This window comes from Lathyrus oleraceus, chromosome 6 (assembly GCF_024323335.1).
Source record: "Lathyrus oleraceus cultivar Zhongwan6 chromosome 6, CAAS_Psat_ZW6_1.0, whole genome shotgun sequence".
Lineage (NCBI taxonomy): Eukaryota > Viridiplantae > Streptophyta > Magnoliopsida > Fabales > Fabaceae > Lathyrus > Lathyrus oleraceus.
The window spans coordinates 215,685,451-215,699,359 of NC_066584.1; the positions used below are offsets into that span (position 1 = coordinate 215,685,451).

Here is a 13,909-nt window from a genome sequence, read left to right on the forward strand (position 1 = left end):
TTATCAATAAACAATCTCATCCATAAATCCAAAGTCCATCTCCACATATTATATCCAGTTTTAAAATACATTTTAACTGTCCCATTTATCAGTACAGCAGGACATGATGTTGCAGGAAAAGCAGTAAAAGTAAAAGCTACTACAAGCTGTATCTTACATAAGCCGCTACCGTCCAAGCCAAAAGCGGAAACAACAACACTCACAAAACGACAACGGAAAATGCAGCAACAAAACGCCAGCTACAACACCGAAACATAACGTGAAACGACGAACCCCTAAACATCACGCACAAGCTCAAAACGACAACGTGAAAACCTGCGAAACCAAACCCAAAGAAAAACTCAATAAAAATCCTGCATCAATAATCTCACAGATTAACACATTTCAATAAAAGCTTCGACTAACAGCTTAAACTTGTAAATAATCAAACAAACTTCTAACTGAAATAACCGAAATCCAACTGTCAAAACAAACTCAAACCAAACTCTAACAGAATTCAACAAACTCTAACAGAATTCAACAAACTCTAACTACTTCCAACTGTCATAACCAACCATCTCTCTAACCTTACTCTCCTATAAGAACCATCCTTCATCTTCAATTCAGGGCTCTCCATCATCTTCACCATCATTCAACAAATTCACAAATTCCTCAACCACTCCTCTCTCTTCTCTACCCTCTCCATTCTCCAACTTCTCCATTTTCCACAGCAACCCTCCATCGTCGATCACCCTCTTCACCCCCTTTGACCCTTCTACTGTAATCAATTCACGGTAGAGAATTCGGTTTTCACGGTCTTCTTCACTCCCAAGCTACGACAGAATCTTCAACCCTTCAAGAAATTGAATCCACATTTCACAACCCCATATCCAAACCAACCTTCAATCACATGCGCAACTCTGTAGTCAAAAGAATCTCACAAGAATTCAGAGAAGTGAACAAAATCAAGGAAGAGAAAAGAACTCACGGCGTTTCGGGGAAATATCTTCGCCTTCATCGATCGGGATTCGGCGAAACATTCAGAATCCACTATTCAAACTAAGAATTCAATGCCTTTTAATTTTCATTGCAACGCCACGCAACGCTTCAGAATCGACCAACCGGAAGCTGTGAATCGATAAATCCTCTCGCCCCGGATCAACCTCGTCGCCTTCAATTTCGTGTTCGCGTCTCCCTAGTACGTCACCGACATCGAACTCCACACATTTTTCCGGCGCATAGAGAAGGTCCTTGGCGTGAGCGTGCATGCGTCGTGGATTCGCGATTCTTTTTTATGCAGGTTCTTGGAGTTTCCTATGAAATATTCAGACCCGGGGACAAGACTCAGAAATTCGGCTTTTGGCCCCGAACACCAAGCATGCATATCCATTACACCTCCCTTCTTTCTACACCCCCTATGGCCCAATATGTTCATTGCTATTAATTTACTTAATTATTGTGATCGGTTTTTGTGTTTAATCATGCGGCTGGTTGTTAATCTCAATATAGATATTAGGATTTGTTTTCTTGATTGTCGACAATTAGGATTTAACATAATTTTAGTGATGATTAGCATATTTCATATGTTTAATTAGGATTAGATGTAAAGATTGAAAATTAGATTTAATCAAATTTTAGATTTAGATTTAATTTCCTAATTTTCCAAAATTAATCCATGATTGATTAACCATGCCATGATTAGACTTTAGTCATTAGATTTTGACTATTTCATTTGTGGATTTATGTTGCGATTAATATGGTTAACGTGCAATTTTTCCATGATTAGAACTTAGGTTAATTTCCACTCAATTCAATTTGTGCGATCATAGTCATTAGATTCGATTCTTGGATTTAGATTGATAATTTTCCATTTGATTAATTGTGATCCTAACCCATGTATAGGTAGATTTTAATTTATATAATTAATGTTGACTTTAATTGTCCATTTAATCGTTTCTTTGGTTTATGATCATTTTGATTAAATTTAAAATCCCATTTCAATTTATGTGATGAATATTTGGTATGTCTAATTTCATTTGCCATGACCATAGGATAAATCTTTGATTACTTTTCATTGATTAATCCATTACCTTTTGAATCGATTTTAACCATTGTACATATTTGCATATTGTTGCATCGTTCTTATTCATTCTCATTCATGCTAACTCTTTTGTTGCTTTGTGTCGACAAGTTGACTTGGAGATTCAAGTTCACTCTTAGCTAGCCATGTTCCTAACCATTACATTTCCATTCAATAACTTTGTATTGTTTGAAGTACCATGCCACTTGTATGCCTTAGGCATGGTACATAGTTATTTATAACTTTTATTTTCCTTTCATTCCCTTTTCATTGTATTGTGTGGAGCCATCCCCCCATTGTGGGTTAAATGTCCCCCCTCCCCTTAATCATGTAATAGCTTAGCTTTATCGCTTTCTAGCTTAGTTTACCATACATGTTAATAATCAAAGATAAAATACAAAACGATAAACAAACCATTACAAAAGAAACAAAAGGTACTTGATTCAACGTCAAGTTGTTTTTTCCAAATAAAATTCACACCATTGCAACGCGAATAACCGATCCAACGTCAAGTATTCTCCATCCACTCCGAGATCCATTATTCACATATCTCCTCCATTATCCTCTCAAACCCATTCTATCTCATACCTCCATTCTTCACTCACTATTGTCATAATAAATTCAAACGCTTGAGTTAACGTCAAGTTTCTTTTTCAAAACATTTTCATAACAAATTGGAATGCAAATGGGGTATACGTGTTTGTACACAACATTCAAGTAATTGGGTTGTCGGTTGTACCTAGCCTGACGACTTGGCACTTGACTTTCCCCCTAAAACATCTAATGATTCAAACAAGTTAAATCTAGGTGCTATGAGGAAGAAAAAGAATAATTAGAACTTCATTATTTTCACGATTCCCAAGTACTTTAATCGTTGACTGTACTTAGTAAAGGGTTAAATACTTGTCGCCCTCTAAGTTCCAACGATTAAACTTGCCAAACTCCTTTCATAATCAAACATCTCTTTTGGACAAAAAAGAGTGGTTAGGACAACATTGTCCTTTCTACTCCCAAGTTATTGCACCGTTGACTGTATCTAGCCAAGGGTCTAATGCTTGTCTCCATGCATAAAATCGACCCCAACAAATCAAATCATCTTTTGCCTTAGTGCATTCTATTCAATACCTTTCAATAAGGACATGTTACTTCCGTTCTACCGTGAACGAAGCTTAAGCCTCCATGTGCGAGCAAGTAATGTTTAACTGCTAAAGTGTGAACCAAGCGTATCCACTTTACCGCAAACAAGCAAACACTTTCTTCTCCCATGACAGATTATACAAGCAAGTGAACAGTAGCACACGAACGTTAATACTGTTCAGTAAAAATAACCAAACAAATACGCCATTTTTTATCCGAACTACGAAGCTATGACTTCCCTATTGCACGTATGGGGATACGTAGGCACGAGGGCCCAAATCCTTGGCGAGCACACTAACTTAAAACTTATTTCCTCTCCCATTTTCTCTCTCAACGCATTCGTAATAGTAAGCAACTTACAGATAAATAAACATCCATACACATTTGATACGAGCAAGTGGTTCCCATGGAGTACCATGGATGTGAGGGGTGCTAATACCTTCCCCTTGCATAACCGACTTCCAAATCCGCTCATGGTTGCGAGACCGTTTCTCTCATTTGGGCTTTTATCACTATTTTCCCTGTCCTTTGGAATAAATAAAATCCGGTGGCGACTCTGTATTTTTCGCGGCACTTCAATTGTATCAAAGAACCTTTGAGCAAGTATGGCAATAATTGAGCATAACTGGTCGGGATTGGATCAAACTTCCTCTCTGGCCTCCTTTGCCTATGTTGTCCGGGTTGATAATATTGTTGTTGTGGATGAGCGTACGGTTGTTGGTACTAAGCCGGTTATTGACCAAAACTCTGTTCGGTTCGTATGGCATAAGGTTGTTGCTGATAAGGCACCCGATACGTTCTACCTCTTTCCCTAGCCACTAATGTGTTATTGGTTCTCTCTCTTTTTTCTTGGTGAAACCTACATATGGTTTATTTTCCCCATTAGACGGGCCAGGAGCACTTTGAATCTTTCTGCTTTTCAAGAAATTTTTTATTCTCTCTCCAACAATTACTAGATTTTAGAATCCAGCTGAAGTACTTCCTATCAGTTTCTCCAGGTATGGTCCTTGAAGGGTTCCCATGAACATGTCAATCATCTCCTTTTTGAGGAGTGAGGGTTGAACCCTAGCTTCCAGCTCCCTTAATCGTTAGGCATATTCTTTAAATGACTCATCCTTCTCCTGTGTCAGGCTTTGGAGCTGGGTCCAATTTGGAGACATACCTGTATTGTATTGGTAGTGTTTAAGAAATGCTTCGTCTAGGTCCTTCCATGTTCGGATGGACGTACTCTCTGTTGGTGTAAGCCGTAGAGGCCAATACTTTTGGTACTTGTATCGAATTATTTATTAATAATAAAAGGATTTTTCTTTATTATGTTTGTTTAATAAAGTCCCTAGAATAGATAGTCCGTTTAATGTATCAAGTGTGACTTAATCACGAGATCACATTAAACATAAGGACACTATTCTTAAAGTATCTGTAGTCGAGCTTTATTGTGAAGTGGGATAATATTAAAGCATTAAGACTATTATGTATATAGACTGATGATCACATCTCACGGATCATGGATAAGGAGTTATCAAGTCTTAAACATAGGTATGAATATTAAGAGTAATATTTATACTGGATTGACCCGCTATGAGAATACTATATAGAATGTTATGCAAAGTGTCATAAGTTATTCTCATGGTGATAATGGTGTATACGACCCTTCGACCTGAAACCACTATGGACCCTAGACGTAGAGTCGAGTGCCTTATTGCTGATCAAACGTTGTCCGTAATTGGATGACCATAAAGACAGTTGATGGGTACTCCACGAAGCATGCTAAGGGACATGAGTGAGCTAGATGGAAGTTTCCCATCCTACGTAACAGGATAAATGTCTATGGGCCCAATATTGAACTGGACAAGGATGACACGGTTTATGCCTTGTGTTCAATATAGACATAAGGGCAAAAGGGTAATTGTACACATAAATATTATCACAGAAGGATTTGTCAGATCACATGACATTTTCGTGTCTTGGGTAGCAGTGATGTGTTCCTAGATACCGCTCATTATTTATTATGTTAAATATGTGATTTAATATAATTGCCAATGCCGCGAAAACCTACAAGGTCACACACAAAAGGACGGATTGATGAGAGATAGAGTAACTAAGGAATGCCATAATGTACGGTGCACTTAAGTGAATTGTAGAACATCGTAAGGTACGGTGTGCTTAAGTAGAATACGAAATATGGTAAGGTACCACGCGCTTAAGTAATATTGGCATACTATAAGATATGGGCCACATACACTTGAGTGGGCTTTTTAGCTTGCAGCCCACACAAGTGGTTCTATAAATAGAACCCTTGTGTAGAATCATTTGTACAGTTGCAATTTTGTTTCTCTCTCTCTCTCTCTCTCTCTCTCTCTCTCTCTCTCTCTCTCTCTCTCTCTCTCTCTCTCAAAGCCTTCATTCGTAGCAGCTAGCACTGAGATTGAAGGAATCCGTTCGTGTGGACTGAGTAGAGGCCTTGTCATCTTTCAACGTTCGCGATCGCTCCTTAGATCTGCATCAAAGGTTTCAATCATCACAAGAGGTAACAATTCTATCACTTATCATGCCTATTCGTAAGGATCACTAAAGGAGAAAATGTTAAATTCCGCTGCGTTTTGGATCACCCTTCTCCTTCACTCTCCAACTTCATGTACCACTCCAATGAAGCCCCACTTAGGTTGTCTTGGAAGAAGTGCATGAGTAGCTTTTCATCATTAGAGTACACAACCATCTTCCTACAATATGCCCGGACATGAGTTTTGGGACAGCTGACCCCCTTGTATTTTTCAAAGCTAGGAACTTTGAACTTAGCAGGTATTTGGACGCCTTGCACCAATCACATCTCAGCAGCATCTAGCTAAAAAGCATTGGATCCTTCCACAGCCTTCATCTTCTCTTCTATGGCACTAAAATTCCTTTCTATCGCAGCACTAGTCGGTCCAAAAGCATCATACATCGATTCAACGTTCGTGTGGACTAAGTAGAGACGTTGTCATCGTTCAACGTTCATGATCGCCACAAGAGGTAACGATTCTATCACGGATCATGCCCATTCGTAAGGATCACTAAATGGAGAAATTTTTAAATTCCGCTGCGCCTTGGATGGTAATTCTCCTCCAGTGGTATCAGAGCCACTTATGAAACCATGAATCTGATAACTGTTTATTTTTCTGTATTAATACGATTAAAACAGAATGAATCAAAGATTAAATTGAGATCGATCAAATTATATATATGATATAAGTAATCCTGATGCAAAATACATTATATATGATATAGTGTTCTTGTTTCGTTCATTCAAACACTCAATGGTTGTTTTCCTTTGAGCGATCAATGGTCGTTTGCTTCTTGATCCGACATTAGTATGGTGAAGCCATGACATGTTGATCAATCATACTGAATCAACAATTGAGATGTGTTTGACGGTCTAAAATTGGTGCATCAGGGTTAGTGACGACACAAGGGTTGTGTTGTTAGAGAGTTATGCGATTGGGGTTGTGACTGCACAAGAGTTGTGCTTTCTAACAAATTTTCGTACCGTGTTAACCGGTTAACGGATATGGTTAACCGGTTAACGCAAGATGGAATACTGCTTTCTAAAAGATTTTCAAACAGTGTTAACCGGTTAACGTATATGGTTAACCGGTTAACGCGAAACGGAATATAGCTTTCTAACAGTTTTTCAACAGTGTTAACCGGGTAACGTATTTGGTTAACCGGTTAACGCAAAACAGAATACAAATTATGAACAGATTTTCAAACAGTGTTAACCGGTTAACGCATATGGTTAACTGGTTAACGCAAGGCAAAATTCACCCGTTCGGCTAACTCTGCGTAATATGATCGGTCGTCGAGATTTAATTTGGTTTTAATTAATTAAAAGAATTAATAATAATAATAATAATGTGTTTATTATTGTCTTGTGGTGATCGATTATGGCCTTAGTTTTCCTTTATTTTGTTTTGGGTTTTAAAATACGACCTGCGTGTCGTGCCTCTCTTTTAGTCTCTCAATGTAACTTCTTTTCTCATCTCACTCCCTCATATGTAAAATGAGTTTCTTTATGTAATGTAATGTTATGAAGAAAGCAAAGAAGTCAGTGCCAAAGGAGGACAACCTTGAAGATCTTGCTTGGAGAAGCTTAGATCATTATTAGGTTAGCTTAGGTTCTCTCATTGGCTTGGGAGAACAATTGCGCTAGGGGCCATAACTATTTCATTATATATGTATGTTGATGCATGTGTATGTATGTTGATGCATGTGAGAGACGATTTATATGATAAATAAGCCGGTGAGATCAGAATAATTGCGAATTCCCTCAAATTAAATATTAAGTTTATGCTTTCCAAGTTTTAACACTCATCAAGACTAGTATCAGATAATGTAGGTTTCGCCTACGCGAGGTACATGTTCTATATTAGTAAGGTGCGATGGGATAATTGTAATATCCAATTGTTAAAACAATGGGTCAAACTTGACTAAACAAATTATAATAAGATTATATATGTTTAGAAGCAAGAGTTGGGAATTATCCATGTGATGGATTGGAATAAGGAGTTATTCACCCAACTAAAATATTCGAGAGTTGTATTAGATACAATTGGAAGGAGTTCCTACCTAAATAACCTAGTTTTGTGTAATCCGCCTACGCGGACTTAGAACGAAGTGAAATATGGATCTCGACCCACTAGAAAATCTTCCAACGGGATTTTCCGAATCAAATGATGAGGGTCATTTGTTTTGAGTAAAATAGTGGGAGCATATTTAATTAAAGGCCTAATTAAATATGTCAATGATACTTATATTTTCATTAATTCTTATGTAGATTACCATGACAACAAACACCTCTAACAACATCTTGCGATCAATCCTTGACAAAGAAAAATTGTCTGGGACAAATTTTCTGGATTGGCACCGAAACCTGAGGATTGTCCTCAAACATGATAAAAAGCGGTATGTCTTGGAGAAACCTGATCCTAAAGAGGAACTTCCTAGTTCTGCACCTAAGGAAGAAAGAGATGCTTATAAGAAGCATGTCGATGATGCCAATGAAACGACTTGTCTCGTGCTAGCTACCATGAACTCAGAATTGCAAAAGCAACATGAGAACATGGCAGCGTTCGATATGATCGAACACCTGAAGATGCTCTATCAAGAGCAAGCGAGGCATGAGAGGTTTGAAGTTTCAAAAGCCCTTTCTCAAGGCAAGTTAGCTGAGGGAGCCCCTATAGGTCCCCATGTGCTCAAGATGATTGGGTATGTGGAAAACCTTGAGAGATTGGGTTTTCCCCTTGGAAAGGAACTTGCGACTGATTTGATCTTGGAATCGTTGCCAGATAGATTCAGTCAATTTGTCCTAAATTTCAATATGAATGATATAGACAAATCTCTTCCTGAACTGCTCACCATGTTAAGAACTGCTGAGCAGAATCTGAAGTCAAAAGGGAAGTCCATTCTGATGATCGGAAATGGAAAGAGACAGAACAAAAGGCCCACTAAGCAGGGTGATAAAGGGAAAGGCAAGGAAGTTGCCAAACCCAAACCCACCATTGCTGCTTTAAAGCCTAGTGGAGGCATAGCAAAATAAGGCACCTGCTTCCATTGCGGTAAGACCGGACACTGGAAGAGAAACTGCCCAAAGTACCTGGAAGATAAGAAGAAGGGAGTAGAGACTTCAACTTCAGGTATTTTTGTTATTGAAATTAATTTATCTACTTCAGCATCATGGGTATTAGATACTGGATGCGGTTCTCACATTTGTACAAATGTGTAGGGACTAAAAAGGAGTAGAGATTTGGCAAAAGGTGAAGTCGACCTACGAGTTGGCAATGGAGCAAAGGTTGCTGCTTTAGCCGTAGGAACTTATGTATTGACTTTATCTAGTGGTTTAATAATTCAGTTAGATAATTGTTATTATGTACCTGCAATTAGCAGGAATATTATTTCCGTTTCTTGTTTGGACAAGTTTGGTTTTTCATTTATAATAAAGAATAATTGTTGCTCAATTTATTTGAATGATATATTCTATGCTTCTGCACAAATGAACAATGGACTATATGTCCTTGATCTTGAAATGCCTATTTATAACATTAATACTAAAAGGATGAAACCTAATGAGTTAAATCCAACTTACCTTTGGCATTGTCGATTAGGCCACATAAATGAGAAACGCATTTCCAAACTCCATAAAGATGGACTGTTGGACTCTTTTGATTATGAATCATATGAGACATGCAGATCTTGTTTAATTGGAAAGATGACAAAGTCTCCATTCACAGGAAAAGGTGAAAGAGCTAATGATCTTTTGGCCATCATACATACTGATGTATGTGGACCACTGAACATACCAGCCAGAGGAGGTTTTCAGTACTTCATCACATTTACTGATGATTTCAGTAGATATGGTTATGTGTATTTAATGAAACAAAAATCAGAGTCCTTTGAAAAGTTAGAGGAATTCAAGAATGAAGTACAAAACCAACTAGGTAAGAATATTAAAACTCTTCGGTCAGATCGAGGTGGTGAGTATTTAAGCCTAGAGTTTGATGACCATCTGAAAGAGTGTGGGATCCTATCCCAACTTACTCCTCCTGGAACACCCCAATGGAATAGTGTATCTGAGAGAAGAAATCGAACCCTGTTAGACATGGTCCGATCCATGATGAGTCACGCGGATCTTCCAAACTCCTTTTGGGGACATGCACTATTGACAGCAGCTTACACACTTAACCGTGTTCCATAAAAAAAGTTTGAGAAGACACCATATGAGATATGGAGTGGTAAGAAACCACATATGTCTTACATGAAGATTTGGGGTTGCGAAGTTTATATGAAACGACAAATTTCAACTAAGCTTGAGCCCAAATCTGACAAATTAGCAGAACAATGTCTTGATTTGAATGCACGAGATTCTCTGAGGATCAACGAAGCAGTACCTTATAGGATAAAATTAATATATTCCAATATGGGAAATGATACCTTAATCGAATTTAGGACTCTTCGAGGATAGTAGAGGAGTACCTCTAAAAAAATGAATGAGACTCTTCATATTGATGAAGCGACATCTCAAATAGCAAAACGAGATTCTCTGTATCGATTTGAAGCAACATCTTATATGATAGAATTAAGATATTCCAACATGGGAAATGATACCTTAATTGAATATAAGACCCTCCGAGGATATTAGAGCAGTATCTCTAAAAGAATGAATGAGACTCTTCATATTGATGAAGCAACATCTCAAATAGTAAAACGAGATTCTCTGTATCGATTTGAAGCAGCATCTTATATGATAGAATTAAGATATTCCGAACAAGGGAATGATACCTTAATTGAACCTAAGACTCTCTGAGGATATTAGAGTAGTATCTCTAAAAGAATGAATGAGACTCTTCATATTGATGAAGCAACATCTCAAACAGTAAAACGAGATTCTCTGTATCGATTCGAAGCAGCATCTTATATGATAGAATTAAGATATTCCAACATGTGAAATGATACCTTAATTGAATCTAAGACTCTCCGAGGATATTAGAGCAGTATCTCTAAAAACAGGTGAGACTCTCCAAATTAATGAAGTAGTATCTCGAACAGATGCCTGAGATTCTCTGTATCCCTCGAAGCAACATCTTATATGATAAAATTAAGATATTCCAATATGGAAAATGATACCTTAATTGAATCTAAGACTCTCCAAGGATACTAGAGCAGTATCTCTAAAAATGAATGAGACTCTTCATATTGATGAAGCAGCATCTCAAACAGTAAAATGAGATTATCCTTAGATAAATGAAGCAATATCTCAAATGGATAAATGAGATTCTTCAGATGAATGAAGCAATATCTCAAATGGAGAAAATGAGATTTTTCAGATGAATGAAGCAATATCTCAAATGAAGAAAATGAGTTTCTTCAGATGAATGAAGCAATATCTCAAATGGAGAAAATGAGATTCTTCAGATAAATGAAGCAGTGTCTCAAATGGATAAATGAGATTCTTCAGATAAATGAAGCGGTTTCTCAAATAGAGAAAATGAGATTCTTAAGATAAATGAAGTAGTATCTCAAATGGATAAATGAGATTCTTCAGATGAATGAAGCAATATCTCAAATTGAGAAAATGAGATTCTTCAGATGAATGAAGCAATATCTCAAATGGAGAAAATGAGATTCTTCAGATAAATGAAGTAGTGTCTCAAATGGATAAATGAGATTCTTCAGATAAATGAAGCAGTATCTCAAATGGATAAATAAGATTCTTCAGATAAATGAAGCAGTATCTCAAGCAGAGAATTAATTTAGGAAAGACTCCTTTTGAAGGAGATTAATTTAGGAAAGACTCCTTTTGGTGGAGATTTACCAAAAACTCGCAAGAGGCCCTTTTTAGGGTATCCTCTGCTTGGGGAGCAATGATAGGAAAAATGTTGTGGAATGTCATTATGAACCATAAACTTTGAGGAATAACTTGCTGGGAAATAATTCCACGAGCACCCGCAGGGTAGTAATTTCATTGAGTTGAATGAGGACATCCTAGGATACATATCATTGATCCTAAATCCTAAATTATGTCATGCTTTCTTGTATGATGTTCCACTTCAGACGGAAGCACCACGCCTGGAATGATGCATGAGATGTAGGCAAGTATGAAATTGCTGGGGATATTTAGGATGCGCATGTAGGAATGCGAGTGATTTTATTTTTATTTTTGTATAAGGCTATGCATAAATATATTGATGATTGATATGCTTATTTTTGATAAATTTCCCTATTTTGGCAAGAAAAAATGCATGGAATGATGCATGTGATGTATGTGGGAATGCAAATGGGTAATTGGGTATTCCCTTTTTAAAATTGCTCTCCTTTCTTGAGAATAAAGGGTTTTTGTTTGCCCCGGTTAAGGAGTTTGTTTTGATGATGGTGTTAACAGTGTGGACTTCCTGTTGTCGGGGGGACCAATGGAAAATAAACTATGATGGCCCTTTTGAGTGATTGGAAATATATTTGGAGCGCTCCAAGCTATTGAAAGGTTCAGACTTTTCAACACGTGGTACTTCCACTACACCATAATTGATTAATGTTTTTTCCAGAATTGCACTAGAGACTTGTTGGTGATAGGATACACATGAGTACATTTCTAAAAGGAATTGAATTGGTTAGCAATTGGAATGACCATGGTTGTATGCGAATGATCTTACCTCTTTATGCAACAAGAACAAACTTGGAGGCTATGAGTCTCCCTTTTATTACTATCTCAAAAGTAATTTTATCATTCTGTTCAAAAACGTGTTTTATTTCCTCCAAAATTTTAAGAGTGACGTTTATCAAAAATAAAGGTATTTTGCAAACAAACAGATAAAATACAAAATAATTTGGGCACAACTTTGATAAGAAAATTTCTCTTTTTATTGATCTGACCCTTGAATGGGTAATTGTACATAAAGATGTAATTCCTTAATGAGGTAATTGTTGTGCATAAATACAAAATGGAAATAAAAATTGAGTTCCCATTGAGTTTCAACAATGTTATGATCCTTATGTCTTTGACGGTACGAGCACCTTGCCTTTAAAAAAGTCAAGCATATTGATTCTTCGCCTTCAGGAGTATGATAAATGCATGAAAGTGCAGTTCTTTGCCTTGGAATTAATCCCTAATTTTTGCCTAGACCGCCCTTTCTGGTTTTCCATCCATCAGAATACCCATTTTTTCCTGAGCCTCCCTTTTGGGTTTTCAACTCAGCGGGTCAGAATTTTTATTTTTATCCCTAATTTTTGCCTGGATCGCCCTTTCGGGTTTTCAATCCACCAGGATAGCCATTTTTTCCTAAATCGCCCTTTCAGGTTTTCGATCCACTAGGATAGCCATTTTTTCCTAAATCGCCCTTTCAGGTTTTCGATTTAGCGGCTTTTATTATTCCACTTTTTTAGGCAAAGTACTTTTTAACTGCATCAGCATTTATGGGAAGCGGCAATTCATCACCGTCCATAGTTGCTAGGATTAGAGCACCTCCGGAAAAAGCTCTAACCATCATAAATGGACCTTCATAATTTGGTGTCCACTTTCCCCTAGAATCCTTGTGGATGGGCAAGATTTTATTTAACACCAAGTCTCCTTGGAATACTCTGGGACAGACTTTTTTGTCGAATGCCTTCTTAAGACGCCTCTGATAGAGTTGGCTGTGAGATAACACTTTTAGGAGCTTCTCTTCAATAAGGTTGAGCTCATCGAACCTTGTTTGAATCCATTCCTCCTCGTCTAATTTAGCCTCCATTAAGACTCTCATCGAGGGGATCTCCACTTCTATAGGGAGGATTGCTTCCATGTCATATACTAAGGAATAAGGGGTTGCCCCTGTTGAAGTACGTACTGATGTGTGATAACCGTGCAACGCAAAAGGTAGCATCTCATGCCAATCCTTATACGTGACTACCATCTTCTGGATAATTTTCTTGATATTTTTGTTCACAGCTTCAACGGTCCCATTCATCTTGGGCCGATATGGTGACGAGTTATGGTGTTCAATTTTGAATGTTGCACATAACTCCTCCATGGTCTTGTTGTTGAGGTTGGACCCGTTATCAGTGATAATTTTGCTGGGAATCCCGTATCGACATATGATATTATTCTTTAAGAAACGAGCGACTACATATTTTGTGACATTTACGTAGGATACGGCTTTGACCCATTTGGTGAAGTAGTCTATGGCCACCAAGATAAACCTATGTCCATTT

The 13,909-nt window shown here is 37.5% G+C and overlaps 1 long non-coding RNA gene across 1 annotated transcript; it reads right to left on the reverse strand.

Moving 5' to 3' along the window:
* LOC127097346 (uncharacterized) lies at nt 1–1,489 on the reverse strand. Its single transcript, XR_007793005.1, has 2 exons — nt 968–1,489; nt 1–315 (listed from the first exon to the last, which is right to left on the reverse strand). It is a non-coding gene; the product is annotated as an uncharacterized LOC127097346 (long non-coding RNA).
* Between the last annotated feature and the right edge of the window lie 12,420 nt (nt 1,490–13,909).